We start from the raw sequence: 16300 nt of genomic DNA on the forward strand, positions 1-16300 counted from the left end.
ATACAGACACACAAAATAAACTAATGAATAAACAAATAATCCTAAAAAGAAAGTTAAATAAACTTAAAAGACAATAATCTAGAAAATTGGTAGCCAGCAGATTACTAGTATAAGAAATGCTGGAGAAATTTCTTTAAGTTCCAGGGAAGCCTTACAATATTGTAACATGGGCATGCAGACAGAAATGAGAAGCATTTGAAAAGATGAATACATGTATATATAAACATATATATATATATATATATATATATATATATATATATATAACTTACATATTAATATTTCTCCTTAATTTTTTTAAATATAAGATATCCTAGAATTCAGATATGATATAAATTGTGAAAATATAGAACTGTATTATTTCACAATTGTGACAATTTAGTCTAAAAAATCAGTATTAAATGTAAACAAATTCTCATGCATTTGAGGTAACAACACATGCTGCTACCCCATAAGCAACCTCTGAAAAGGAAATTCAAAGAAATGTAGTTAAAAGCTCATGGGGTTAAACTGACATCCTAAGATGCTAAGAAGGAGGACATGGAAGGAGGAAAAGGGCAGCAAAAGAGGGATGGAAAAAATAGAAAACACAGAGCACAATGGCAGATCAGAGTCTTGGCACACAGCAATCACACTAAGTATAAATGGGATAAATATTGGAAGTCAAATATTAGATCGGACTATTTGTAAGAGCTGAAGGAAAAAGACACAGGGATCCTGGAAGGAAGTGATGAAAGACTGGAAGACAAGTGTGTAGGTATGAGTGGTCACTGTGGCATGTGAGAAGTGTCTTTTCCCACTCAAGTATAGTTCAAAGGCAGAGCTAACCTTACTGGCCATCTTTGATCTCAAGATACTATTGGGGTAAGTATGCATCCACCTGGCCCTTCTACTCTGTCCAAGTGACAGAGTTTCAGAAAGCCTGTCTCTATACTGTCCCTAGTGTTTGCATGGTGATCTCGATGACTGGATGTTGCATAATGGATAGAGCCCAACCCTACCATGCATCCTAGAAGTCACACTAACTCACATATCCTGCCTCACTACCTGAGACTAGTCTTTAAAGATGGTGTATCACCTCCTTTCTTCTTTGTGGTGAAAGTAGAGTTGTATTTTATCTCCCTTGTTCATGTCTATGAACTCATGAAAATACAAATGCCCTGGGATTCTTAACAAAAAGGAGGAAAGAACTGCAGTGTACTGGAGGTGAGAAAAGTATTCCCAGACTGAGAGTGACACAAAAGAGGCCTTTATGGTAAACTATTCTAAATAAGAGGAATGGATTCCACACACTCCACAAAACATGAACAAGAAACAAAATACCAAGTAAAATTATAGAATTTTTAGAACTAGAAATTTGGAACTATTGTGGCTTGGAGCCGCACCACCCCAACAGGCTCCTGTTTTGAACAGTGGCCACCAGCTGGTGGCATTTAGGCAGGTTACAGAACCTTTGGGGCATGGAGCCTAGCTGACCAATGTTGGCCACTTTGGGCATGCTCTAAAGATTATATGCTTTTCCAGCTTCAGTGTAACCTGCTTCCTGCTCTGACTATTGTGTGGGAAGCCCCTGCCATGGGCTCCCATTGCTACAATTGAAGCTCTTCCCATTGGCATGTCTTCCTCACTATCATGGGATGTATCTGCTGAAACCATGAGCCATGATCAATCCTTCATCTTTTAAGTCACTTCTGTCAGGTAAAAATTCCATGTGTAAACTTTTGGTTGTCATGACAAGGTCCTATGGCTAGGTGTTATCATTACTATGGTTACACTGAGGCAAATCATCATGGTGAGAGGAGCATGAGGAGGTAGGAGCCATTCTACTCATGCCAGAAAGAAGAGAGACAGATAGAGACAGACAGAGACAGAGACAGAGTGACAGAGACAGAGAGAGACAGAATGAGGAAATTACTGGGGACAGCATGTAGTTTTCAAAGCTACATTCCCAATGACTTGCTTCATCTAATTAGATCTTACAAAGTTTCCTCTCAATATCCCATTAAGGTAGAAATTACTAAGAGACTTAGTTCATCAGTGAAGTTGAAGCACTGATCTGATCATGTCCCCAGGCCTCATCTCTGATGCTGTACCAGAGGCCATGACTTTAATGCATGAGTGTTTGGGAGACTTTTTCATATTCAAACCAAAACATTAGTTGATATGAGTGATCCTGCTTTACTATCAGGATGTCCTTATGATCTCTTCTAGGATCTGAACCGGGCTCACCCTAAGGGGTCTGAATTTTGCTCTGCTTTTCTGCATCCCTTGTGGTTTGATGGATCTGTTGGGGGGAAATCCCACAAGTAGACAGAGCTAGGCCTTCTGGCTTCACTGTCATTCTCAAGACATAAGAATTGTTCCTAATTACTTCAGCAGTTAGGCCCGTAGTCATCCAACCTTTTAACTATGTGACACTACCTAGATCCAGAAGCACTTTGATGTTTTCTGTTTTACTTTTTCAGCAGCACACTAAATCAATTCCTTTTCTGATTTGCAGATAGAAACCACAGAGTTAAAAATACCAAGATGTGGCCTTGGTGGGCACGGGCTTGTGAAGGGTGTTAGGTCAGGTGCTTTCCTTTGGTTCCTATGGTGATGAGGGACGTTCCTTCTCCTCCTCTTAACCCCATTCTCCCACACACAGAACACATTGGAAGCAAACAAGGCAACCTGGGAAATGCTTCTAGGAGAAACAGAGGCCGAAAAAGGTAAGTCTCAAGTCCATGTCCAGGATGAACAGAGTCAAGCAGGTAAGCAGCAACTGTCTGGGGCCTGAGGTGGGACTACCAACAATCACAGGAGGACACACATGATGGTTTAGAAGACGAAGTGCTTTCAGGCAAGCCTTAGCTCCTCCTAAGTGATTTTTCTCCCAGCACGTTTCTTCCTCATTGTCTGCGGCATGTGTGTGGATACAATTTTAGTAAGTCTGGTGTGATGTAAAGTGGCAATTGCTTAGGGTAGCACTGTTCAGCCCGCACCACTGGAATTTTTCTTTATGCATTCACATCTCAATTTTTACTATTAATTGAAAACATATCAAATGCAGATTTTTTTGTTCACATCAAGAATATGGCTGTTTATCATGTAAGTGACAACTTAGGATTTTACTTTAGTGATGTGCCATAGCTTATCTGCCTCATTCTCTATTGATGGATATTTAGTTATTTTCAGAGTATTTTTCTCATTTAAACCACTATTCATAATGCATATGTGTTACATTGTTTATCTTTATAATCATTATTATAAAGGGTTAATTTTTTCTGTCCAAATTACTAATTGGAACATTTTGAACATATTTAATAGTGATAGGTACTTACTGTCAAATGTTCCTTGAATGGTTGAAAATGTATGTAAAGTAACAGGTATTTGTTTCCTACATCCTTATCAACACTTCATATTATCAGTGTTCTGCTGTCCTTCCCAGTGTGGCTGAGGCATGATCACATATTGCTCTCATTGTGGTCTGTATTTCTTTAGTTTCAATAATTAGAATTCCTAGTGTAAATAGCTGGCCAAGGTGAAATGGTATCTAAGTATATCTCATTTCTGGAAATTACAATATTGTTTGCCTTGACATTTGTTATGCAGATTAAATGAAATGAGAGGTGTGAACTGTTTAGCACAGCATTGACACATAGCCCACACAGAAGGCAGTGTTTATTAGCACGTGTGGAACTGAGCCTTTTCTACAGAGGGATGCACATGAAGCCAGAGGTCAGGCATTTCTACCAGGCTAATGGAACTTGCTCTCAGAAAGCAAATCACCCTGTATTCCTTTGGCTGGCTCTCTCTTTCCCAGTCACACCATTGCTGTGGATATTGCTCTGTGTAAATAAAGTTCTGATTGGCCAGTGGCCAGGCAGGAAGTATAGGCGAGACAAGAGAGAAGAGAATTCTGGGAAGTAGAAGGTTGGAGAGAGACACCGCCAGCCGCCACCATGAGAAGCAACATGTAAAGACACTGGTAAGCCACGAGCCATGTGGCAAAGTATAGATTAACAGAAATGGGTTAATTTAAGATAGAAGAAGTAGATAACAAGCAGCCTGCCACGGCCATACAGTTTATAAGCAATATAAGTTTCTGTGTGCTTTCTTGGTTGGGTCTGAGCGACTGTGAGACTGGCGGGTAAGAGAGATTTGTCCTGACTGGGCCAGGCAGGAAAACTCTAGCTACAAATGGCGCCCAACGTGGGGCAAGAATTTCCACCTAAAACCTGAGAAAAAAGATTCTAAAACAAAGCTAAAAAGAACTTCCTAGTTGTCTTTCTCAAGGTAGCGGCAGCCTGCCGGTTTGAGCTGCTATGGCGGGTTCCTGGCGTGTGCGTCTGACCTGCAGTGTAGCGGGAATGAGGAATCTACAAGCGGCACTTTACTCTGCTGCATGGTGGATTTAGCCTTTGCTAGTTAAAAAATAAAATAAAATAAAATAAAATAAAGGGTTTCTGGGCTATGCGCTGCTTTGATAGAACTGCTTCTGATAGTTGATGGTACACATGGCTCCAGACCCAGAGCTAGTGGTAAACTGTACCACCACCATGTTGGGAAGCTGAGGTGGGTGGAGCCAGCAGCCACAGTGGCGTTTCAGTCTTACAAAGATGGATATTACACAGAGAATCTGGTTTGTCTTGTCTTTGGGATTTTTAACTACAGAAAAAGATTTGATCGTAAAAGCTGTTGAGTTAAACAAATATGTAAATTTTAAAGGTACCTTGACTTCAAAATTTGGATATAAGGATATGTTGCTTTGGAAAAGAGTCTCTGCTTTTGTTTCCACAGAAAGCCAGAGGTTGTGGATTTGTTCCAGATTAAGATATATCAGGTTTGATCAGCCAAGACCACCTGAAAGGTCTCCAATGACACCATGGCCCAGATGATCCGACATCCAGAATGGTTTCAAGACAACTGGCTCAGAGGTTCATCCTAATGGACTACTCCATAATCCTAAAATTTTCTTTGTATCCCCATAAGATACAGCGCCCCCATCCAGCAGGAAGTAGTAAGAGAAACTACGCCCAAATTCCCAAAATTATCAAGCTGGCTTTGGAGATGGAATTGGCTCACTCCTTCTCTAAACCCAGACATATTGCTAAAAGAAAAGGTTAAGAGCTTCTTGTGTCCCAAATCAGAAGAGCCCTCTGGTGTGGGACAGAGAAAAACCACTATTTTATTTTAATTGGGTTGATTATAAATGAGATCTCTTTCTAAAGAAGAAAGGGGAATATGATATAGATATAATAGGATGAAAGGGTAGATTAGGGAACTTACTTCTAAAGAGCAACAACTTGTTTAAAATGTTTTACATTGGTGTAGATTTTAGTCTATTGATACAAACTTAAAGTTAATTTTGTTATACTGTGTGTATATTTCTAATCGTGTTTAAGGTATTATGTTTGTATAGCTCATTTTAAATTGAAATGGATAATTAAAAATAGATTAATAGTCGTAGCCATGTTAGTTAAGTCTTCTAGATATACATAGACATATTTAAGATAGATAGGTAATCTTCAAATACTTCAAAGACCTACAGAATATGGCATTTAAAATACTTTTAAAATTTAGACTTTCTGGACAGTGAGACATGTCTGCTCCTGGCAGCACCAATTTACTTCAGAGAGGAGGATGGGCATTGAAGATACTTCATATGGAGTTTATCTTCACCTTGGCAAAAATAGCCATTTGGGCAAGAAACTGTTCTTGCCTGGACTGCTTGATCAACTGGACATGCAGGACCCATAGAAAGGTGACCAATGAACTTTGCTTGACAAAATGGTCCTTCAGGTTCCTGCTTCACAGAGGAAACTGCCAGACATTCTACAGGACACTGAGAGAAGTGACCGAGAGACTCTATCCCTGTGGGCTGAAGACAAATGCCCCAACTTTACAAAGGAACATTAGGTGACTGTCCAGGCTGCCAGCTGTCTCTGTCTACTCTTGCAAGACTCCTGAAAAATGCTTACATCCTTCTCCCGGTTCTCAGGTAATATTATATCCTTCTGAGGTCTTTGATGTGGTTGAAGACTAGATAGTTATAATTTCCTCAGTTATGATACAAGATAAGTTAGATATAAAACCTTAGACTCACAAATATAAGATAGATAGGATAAATTCCCTATGATATTGTAACTGTAATTCTTGCTAGATAATTGTTTTGTTATATGTAATTGTACTATGTAAAAGTTAAAACCTTCCTTTAAAAAAAAAAAAGAAAAGGGGAAGTGCTGTGGATATTGCTCTGTGTAAATAAAGTTCTGATTGGCCAGTGGCCAGGCAGGAAGTATAGGCGAGACAAGAGAGAAGAGAATTCTGGGAAGTAGAAGGTTGGAGAGAGACACCGCCAGCCGCCGCCATGAGAAGCAACATGTAAAGACACTGGTAAGCCACGAGCCATGTGGCAAAGTATAGATTAACAGAAATGGGTTAATTTAAGATAGAAGAAGTAGATAACAAGCAGCCTGCCACGGCCATACAGTTTATAAGCAATATAAGTTTCTGTGTGCTTTCTTGGTTGGGTCTGAGCGACTGTGAGACTGGCGGGTAAGAGAGATTTGTCCTGACTGGGCCAGGTAGGAAAACTCTAGCTACACACCATCCTACTGAAGCAGTTGATCTCACAAAAGGGCACTTAAGTAGGGCTCCTCCAATATCTGAGCTTGAGGGTGAAGTGACTAAGCCAGTGAGGTTTCCTGAGTCCAAGGCTAGCCAGGGAAATTAGAAACTAATCTGAACTGCCACAAGATAGAACTCATGCCTGGTGCTGTTAACTGACCCAAGAACACATGACTGGATAGGTCTTGAACCCTAGAACAGATCCTACCACTGTTGTTCTGCTAGTATTCAACTACCTCCTCCAGCACATATCTCTCCCATAGATTAGGGTATCTCCCAGCCCTCAGTGAATCTCCTTTCTCCACTGGTGATTACACACAGCCGCACAATCGGTCAAAGACAGAGTCTAAAAGACTGTGGAGTGCTCAGCCCTATCACATGCCCCCTCCCAAAGCATGAGGATCTCATGAAAAAGGGGGCATAAAGATTGTAAGAGCCAGAGACAGTGCGTGATTACACCAAAGCACTGTTTTTCATACATGACAGGTCTGTTGTACATGTGAACTCACAGTGGCTATGACTGTGCATGAGACCCACCCAAGATCGAACCAGCAAAAACCTCAAAATGGTTGAGGGCAGGGGTCCCAAAGTCTCACCCTCTAGATGAGGAGTTGATTGGCAGTTGATAGCTGCTGTGAAAGGGTGAGTAAGTTTTCTTCACGGATATGGCTTCACAGATGCTACCCATGCTATATGGACTGACAGTCATGCACAAACAGGCAGCACTGAGTGGAGTCCAGCAGGTTAGTACAGAAAGAACACATAAGCTTAGATGAGAATATTGGGGATGGAGAATGGAGGGCAGGAATCAGAAGAGAAGGAATGGCAGGTACAAGTAATCAAAACTTATTACATGCATTGTGGAATTCTTAAACAGTAAAGGAAGATGAACAAGAAAGTGGCTTACCAACAAAGATGAAGGTTGAAGATCTTGCTGTCTTCTGTGTTTATGGAAACATCAGCCCAGAGAAAAATCTCATGCCAGAGGAAGGAAGTCAAAGCTGAGAGCATCTGGTGAAAGGTGGCCCTGAGTTTGCATGCCTGTAAACAAGCATCCCCCTTGCCTAACATTGTTGGAATGGAGTTTCTGCCATTTGTGACCAAAACTTTTCTGTTTTTACTTTTTATTCTTTACTTATGTATGTGTGTTTCTGTGTGTGTTTATGTTTGTGCCCAAAGAGGCCAGAAGACACACCAAATCTCTTGGAGCTGGAGTTACAGGCATATGTGAGCTGTCTGACACGGGTGCTGCGATCCAAACTTGGGCTACATGACAGAGCATCAAGTGCTCTTAAACACTGAGTCATCCCTCTGGCCCCAAATGAAGTAACATGTCACTGTGGTTCTGAATAGCACTTGACCCTTAGCTCTTATTATTACCACCCTCTTTCCCTGTTGAAATTGTGGTGAACTGGGAAAGGAAAATTATGTGAGACCTATGAGACCTATGTATCAAGAATTTCTAGCACTTGTCATTAATTATTGATGAATGAATTAGAAATCAAATGGACCAGGGGTTCCATGAACATGTACAATAAGATTATTCATTTCAACTCCATAATCTTTATTGAGTAGTATCCTGCCTAGACTAGGGCCCAGTGTGAGTCAGTGTGATCCATTTTGGGTAGTTCATAGGTAAAGCATGAAAGGTAACCAGTTTTCCCTTGTCACACTGGGAAGTCCAAGTGCTGGGCAAGGACTTGATTAGTCAATTGTACCCGCCTCTTCTTTGGACAAAACCTTAGCAATAATAAGTTTTGTCAGAACAGAAGCCTTTGTATAGTAAATAATGGCTTTCATTGTCCTCAGCAACAACATTTTGAATAGAATTTGATGCTGTGTGTGATAGCTAGGGTTACCTTTCTTTTTTCTTTCTCCCACATGGAGAGTAAAGACATGGTGAGATGTACTTACCGATCAAGGGAGCTGTGCCCTTTGAATGCTTGCATCACGGATCATTTCTGGTACCTCCCTCTAGTGTCAGATACTCTTTTTTGCCAAAAGTGTACTTCAGCAGTTGTTCTCCTCTTTATAATCTGTAATGTTCCAGGAAATGAAATGACTTTGCTGAAAGAATGTCTAAAATAAGAGTAACTCATCAGTGTATATTCATCCTAAGCAGAAAATATATTCATTGGTGACCTTTGTGCATTTCAGTGCCTTTGATTACCATCTGCTGCCTTATTTAACCTAATCCCCCCAGTAGCAGCCCACGTATGGATTTGCTCTCTCTCTCTCTCTCTCTCTCTCTCTCTCTCTCTCTCTCTCTCTCTCTCCTGTCTCTCTCTCTCTCTGTGTATGTATGTGTGTATGAGTGAAAATACTCATGCATGTAGAGGCCAAGGACAACCCATGCTGTAGTTCCTCAGACACTGGGCCATCTTGTTTTGTTTTGTCTTTAAATATTCATTTTATTTATGTGCATATGTGTCTGTATGAGGACATACACAGCTGCATTCACCTAGGCCTGAATAAGACATCAGACCTCCAAATCCCTTGGAGCTATAGTTGGAGGTATTTGTGGAATGCTTAACTTGTTCCATGGACTGGGATCTGAACTCTGCTCCTTGTAACTGAGCAGCAAGTACTCATCTCTCAAGTTCTCATCCCCCTGCCTCTTCCCTGCTAAAGATCCTGACTGGTCTGGATCTCTTTGAGTAGGCTGGGATGGTGCGCTGGGCTAGCAAGACCAAGGGATCTACTTGTTTCTACCTGTCAGGAATTAGAACTGGGATTACAAGTGTGTGTCAGTATCCCAGTTTTTTTCTCAACTATTGTCAGTTCTAGGAGTTCTGTAAAAGGGCCCCATGACTGCAAGACAAGCACTTACTGATCTATAACTTAGCCCAGAAAACTTTCTTCATCTGGATGAGCCACTGTTACAAAGTGTTTAAGTCACTTTACACACTCAACTGTGGACTGAGCTTGGTGTTATTTTCTTCTCACAGATTATATGGATAATAGGATTTAAAAAATTATGTACCATGTTAGGAAAACACATCAATTTTTAAAAGTTAAATTTTTTTAAATAATATATACAATGTGCCACTTGGGTAAGATTTTTTTAATGGATTTTTTTAGCAATTTATATTAATTAATTTTCATCAGCATTATTTAAGTGTTGTGGTCTTTGCTAAATACCCAATAGATGCACAACTTATATATCAATCTTGCAAAATATATGAAATAGTCCATATGTATGGTGACTTACAATTAGGTCAGGTTTTGAGGTAGATGCTTTACAGGACCCTTCTTCAAGTGGCCATAAATTTAATTATAATGTATTTATTACTTATAGTCTATGAAGAACAGGGGGATCAGCCTGGTTCAGTGGCAGAGCACCACAGAGGAAATAAGTGGAATAAATACAATAAAGAGTAAGGAAGTTCACTGAGTTTCCCAGCATAGAGATGGGATGGGGAGCTCATCCTAATCTGCCCTGCACTCATTGGGTGTTAAAATGATATTTCCATAAGTGTTGGTCTGGTTTCAGAGGAGACTTCCACATTGTGTAGGAATCAAAATTTACATTGTTATATTAAGCTAAAGGGTCTGATCTTGCCTCCTTTAAGTCTCAAAATTCTCATTTTATGTTCATGGGACTTCTGTCTAATTCCCAAAGGGAGAGTAGAGTTCTAAATTATGGCATCCTCCTGAAGAGTTACGAGTGTCACCCCATTAACACTTGACATGTGGAAAAGGCAACTCTTTGAATGTTGAGATAAAAATATGTCCCTCTAGTGGAGAGTTATATTTTATCTGTAACTGAGTACTTTAGACTCAAGTGACCTATATTGAGGAATAGAATTAATAATGAAAAGATTAAGGATTAATGGATTCCTGCCACACAGGAACAGGAAGTTCAGCACATTGGCAGTAGCAAGAGGAATTTGGGACATGATGCTATTCCCAAAATTATCAGGAAGAGAAAAATATAATAAAGGAGAAAAAAATAGCGTGAACAGTTTCCTACTCCCACCTTCCCGGATGTTCAAGCTCATGGTTTCCTTAGATGGAGCTTCTTTCTACATCAGATTTCTCTTTTGAAAAAGCCCCGTGTTTTGTGGGCTCTTTTCCAGTAAGAAATAAACCAAAAGTTTTGTGTTTATTTTTGTAATGATCATTATGTCCTCAGAACATAATTCTCTGAATCCCACTTGTTGGTATTCTAAGAAAGTTCGTTGCTTTATGTGTGATAAAACACTGTCATCTTCTAAGTTAAAGTCCAGAGGAAAAAATGCATCTAGCTCTTCAGCAAGCCAAACTCCTTAATAGAATTGCTTCTTCGTGGGAGCACGACTTCTCTGAACAGGCTTTCTCGACTGCCTCCTCCACCCCTCCACCCTTTCTTCTTCCACCCCCCTCCCTCCCCCACCACTTTTTCCTCCTTTTCCTTCACTTCCGCTGCCTCCTCTCTTTCTTCCTCCCACATTAGTTCCTGTAACAGCTCAGAAAAAAATCTGTCCCAGATTTTAAGCGCTTTGAAATTCTTATGATAGGAAATGTACCCTGAATTTAATCTGATTATTTAAAAGAGAACTGCAGATTCAATTTCTTATAATAACTCTTTATAATTGTATAGACGCCACATCTTGAGGACTTAGCTGAAGTCATGAGGCCGAGGAAGAAACCTGGAATATAATATAAAACCACCAGCCCAAAGCTGTATTTATTCAATACATAATAAACTGAAATCAGGTTCGGGAATTTCAGAATCCCACCTCTGACTTTCTTGTTCTTGGTACTGAATGCTGCAAGTGATTTCTGTGCACTTGTGATGCACTTCTGCTTTCAAGGCTGCATTGGGGAGGTCCATGGTGTCAGCATGAGGTTGTGAATGTTCCTTTGGAGGACACCAAGCCCACAGTTGTATACACTTGACTTCTGGTCCTGGAACACCAAACAACTTCTATTGGTACCATCAATCCCTGCATGACCAGATTATCTGGGCTTTGCATCTGTAAAGCAGACAGTCTGACATTTGGAGGCACAAGTGTTTTTCTCAGCATTTTGTTGTGGGGTCTAAGTATTTTTTTAAGGATGTAAAATGATTCTTAATGCAAGATATCCCTCAAAAATAAATAAGGGCTGATATCACTAATATAATTAAATACTTTTAAAAGCAAAGACTTAAGACTTTAAGAAATTGTGAGTGAAACTGAAGTTCAATCTTTCTGCTCTGGGAGCTGTTTTTTTTTTTTTTAATTTATTTTAAAATGTGTGTGTGTGTGTGTGTGTGTGTGTGTGTGTGTGTGTGTGTGTACATGTGCACAGAGCCAGGTAACTATGGAGGCCAAAGGCATCAGATCTCCTGAAGCAGGATCCCCTGAGGCTGGAGTTAAACGTGGTTGTGAGGTGGTGAGCCATTCATTATGGGTACTGAGAACTGAACTTGGATCCTTTGGGAGATGATTTTTTGAATTAAATTATTTTCTGCTGAAAGGCTAACAACATAGTATAAATTCATCAGATGTTGAATAAAAAAGAGGGGTGGTCTTTAGTGTCCCTGACTCTCTAATATTCATACTGTGTGTCCTTGTTAGTCTTAATTGTCAACGTGACTTATCCTAGAGTCACCTGATAAAGGAATGGTTGCTTAGATCAGATTGGCCTGTGGACATGTCTGTTTGTGGTGGCATTGTCTTGTTGTAGGAATGTAGCATGAATCATTAGAATGTCTTATTAATAAAACAAACCTTGGGCCAGGTATTGGGGTGAATGCTGGAAGATCAGAGAAGCAGAACAAGCCACAGCTACCTCACCTCGTCAGTTCCTCCTCTGATCCTGTTTCCTCAGACTAGAAGCCTCTGTGTCCTCATCCAGAATGAATCTCAGCTGAAACTGTTACTCAAAAGCCTAAAAGCTTAACCAGCCAAATGCTTCTAGTTTCTGGTCTTCACGCCTTACATATCTTTCTGTTTTTGCCATCACTCCCTGGCATTAAAGGCTTACTTCTTGGGATTAAAGGCATGGGTCACCATGCCTGGCTGTTTCCAATGTGGCCTTGAACTCACAGAGATCCAGATGGATTTCTGCCTCTGGAATGCTAGGATTAAAGGTTGTGTGCTACCACTGCCTAACCTCTATGGTTAATATTGTGGCTGTTCTGTCTCTGGCCCCAGATAAGTTTATTAGGATGCACAATATTTTGGAGAACACAATACCACCACATAGGAAGGCCCAGCTCATTGTGGGCATCCCCATTCCCTGGCAGGAAGTATTGGGTTATATAAGGAAGACAGCTGAGCCTGAACTTGTTAACAAGCCAGCAAGCAGTGTTCCTCCATGATCTCTGCTCAAGTTCCCTCTTGCATTCCTCCCCTGACATTCCTCAACAATGGCCTATAACCTGGAAGCTAATAGTAACTCATTTCCCCTAAGGTGATTTTAGCCCCCTAAGGTGATTTGTCACAACAAAAGAATCAAACCGTTGGTTGTGACACTGCCTCTCTCATCCCAGTGAAAAGAAAACAAAAACAAACAGGAAAATATTGAACATTGAATAGAAAATCCAGATTTTTAATCTTTTTAAATCTTGCAGACGTGGGAGGACTGACCATCACAATAACTCAGCTGCATGACCCTTTGTGTACCTTGATATGGGAACACCTCAGGTTAGGTCTGGATCTTAAAATCTGCACATGTTGAAAAATGGCTTCAGCTGCAACATGAAAAGAGTAAATGGAGTAAGGGTACATGCCTACTCACAAATTCAGTTTTTCCGTACAGGTACAATGACCACACAAGTCATAAGATAACATACCTGGGGGGATAGCTACGGTCCTAGCAGTGACACTGATTTTAGAATAGGCTCCGAGATATGATAATTTGTCAGTATATGTTCATTATTACATATTTAAATTTAAGAGGAAGATTAAAGTGAACTCCCCATGTAACTATGCACAGTATTATGCTATTATTTTAAGGTAATTTGCTAATTAAGTGTCTAATTATGTACTAAGTTTGGAATGAGGTACTTACTCCATTGTTTTGGCCAAAATCTCTTACACAGATGTTAGTTAAGCAATTATTTGTGATGTGACAGAGAAACGACTAGATTAAGCTGGTAATGAGGGTTTAACTACCTCTTTCATTCTGGAGATCCATTAGAGAACTGTGATAAAAGACACAATGTTAGTCAATCAGAAGCGTTTCTATGCAGCCAACTCCAGGCTTATGTGAATTCTCTCTCTCTCTCTCTCTCTCTCTCTCTCTCTCTCTCTCTCTCTCACACACACACACACACACACACACACACACACACACACACACACACACACACACAACCTTATAAAGGTTCCATAACCTTGGCAAACAGCACCAGCAACTTGGAATCAAGTATTCAAATACACAAACCTATGTGGGACATTTCTCATCCAAAGCCCACACCTGAGTAAGAAAGAGTCGGTATAAGTAAGAATAGACTACTTCAAAGAGAGAAAGAAGAGCTTTAGAAACCTGGGAAGGAGATGGGATAGTGACGAAGTACTCAGGAAAAGAATGACGGAGAAATGGTCACTAGAGCCCAGTTCCGCACATGCGGATGACAGCAGAAGGAGGGAAACACAAGCCTCGCCCCAAAGGTGAGCCTTGTGGCCACAGCAGTTACACCCTCATGTCTAGTTCACAGCCCTCAGAACCCACAACTCCAGCTTTAGGTGTGGCTAAGACAGTTTTTCTGCTGGTGGATAGTCCAGAAGCGGAGAGAGGGATTCCATTTTGCCCTTTTTTTGTGATTTAGATGGACAGCAGTAAGTATGTGTCATCTTGAGAGGGAATCCATTGTTTAAAAGTAAAGGTGGCACATGCCTTTAAACCCAGCACTCAGGAGGCAGAGGCAGGTAGATCTCTGTGAGTTCAAGACCAGCCTGGGCTACAGAGTGAGTTCCAGGAAAGGCTCCAAAAGCTACACAGAGAAACTCTTCTCAAAAAAACAAAACAAAACAAAACGGAAAAAAAAAAAAAAAAGTGAACCCTGAGGACTGGAGCAGCAATCATTTGGGGGCTGGAATTTCACTCATTGGTCTGTCCACACCTTCAGGGTGGGATCCAGTCTGGAGGGGCCATTGTGGAAAACGGGAGACCAACTGTCAATGAGCTGGAAAGAAATTTGACCCAGGCAGTGAATAGATTTGACTCTCATTACTTTTTATTTTAAGAACCAAATTCTGACTCAGAAACACATTTAGATCCAAATCCAGTTAATAACGGTTTATTCTCTGATGGTTTAAATGTGTCTGTAGTAAAACATATTTCTAAAATGGGATATAAAATATTTATTTTGTATTCTTCAGGTAGATTAGTTAAACATGAAAAAGTGACATTATCATGACAATATTGCTACCATGGTATTTTGTAGGAGTAGACTTTGTATTGTGTTTTTTTTTATATAATATTGATGTTAAATTTTTATTGAAATGTAGTATGTGGAGAATTAGGTACACAAAGTGGAAAGCTCAAAATATTTTTACTGAGTCAAAATGGACCCAACTCATTCATAGCAAGCACTTTATTTATATAGTCCTTCCTTTCTAGACACAGGTTCTCTGGACCCACACTAACTACTAATTATATTGTGTGTGTGTGTGTGTGTGTGTGTGTGTGTACATGCACACCTGTGAATGGTATTCATATTTGTATGGTATGTATTTGTATGTGCATGTATGGTGTATGCCTATGTGTGTATGAGTGGTATGTATGTTTGATATATATGTATGTATATACATGTTTGTGTACTGTCATGATCTACTTGTGGGGGTCAGAATGTCTACATGATATGTGTACATTTGTGTGTATGCATTATCATGATCTACTTGTGGGGGTCAGAATGTCTATATGATGTATGTACATGAGTGTATGTATTACCATGATCTACTTGTGGGGGTCAGTGAACAACTTTCAGAAATTTAACCTCACCTTCCCATCTTTCTTTCTTTCCTTTTTTTTTTTTAAAGAAATTGTGTGTGTGTGTGTGTGTGTGTGTGTGTGTGTGTGTGTGTGTGATACAAAGGTCATAAGAGTACATCAGATCCTCTAAAGCTGGAATTATAGGCAATTGTGAGCCTTGATGTGAGTGTTGGGAACTGAACTTAGAATGTTTGAAAGAGTAGTCAGCCACTTCTCTTAAGTGCTGAGCAGTCTCTCCGGCGGCCTACTCTGTTCTTGTTGGTTTTGTACTGTGTACACTAGCCTATCAGGCCCACGAGCTCCCAGGCCACTCTCCTGTCTCTGACTCTAATTCCCCATGGAAGCTCTGCAATTACAGATGTGTGTTACTGCATATGGCATTCTATTTAGACTCTAGGGGTCAAGCTCATGGTGTTAAGTTTGCAAGACAAGTATTTTTACCCATTGAGCCATCTGCTCTATCCTTATTTGGATGTAAAGATTACTTTGAACTACATTTTTTTCAGTATAATGGAATGATTTTATAGTCTATTTTTTATGTCTGACATATTTTACTCAGCATGAAATTCAAAAGATCGATCTATGAGACTGTGTGTCATTGCTGTTGGTTTGATCCTTTACCAGTGAGTAAGTACCATTATTGGTCCATTATGTTGGGATGAGCCTTTAGGAATCTTCCAGTGAGAAGCTATTACTAATACTTCTGCTATCAATGAACACACTAATATGTGTCTTCATACAGACACACTACACTTCTACTGTGAACATACTAGGAATAGAG

General features: G+C 40.1%; 1 long non-coding RNA gene across 1 annotated transcript; it reads right to left on the bottom strand.

The window, feature by feature from the left end:
* Positions 1-7525: 7525 nt before the first annotated feature.
* On the bottom strand, positions 7526-11496 carry LOC118579426. Its single transcript, XR_004944473.1, has 3 exons — positions 11334-11496; positions 8527-8648; positions 7526-7653 (listed from the first exon to the last, which is right to left on the bottom strand). It is a non-coding gene; the product is annotated as an uncharacterized LOC118579426 (long non-coding RNA).
* Between the last annotated feature and the right edge of the window lie 4804 nt (positions 11497-16300).

Source organism: Onychomys torridus, chromosome 3 (assembly GCF_903995425.1).
Source record: "Onychomys torridus chromosome 3, mOncTor1.1, whole genome shotgun sequence".
Taxonomy (NCBI): Eukaryota; Metazoa; Chordata; class Mammalia; order Rodentia; family Cricetidae; genus Onychomys; species Onychomys torridus.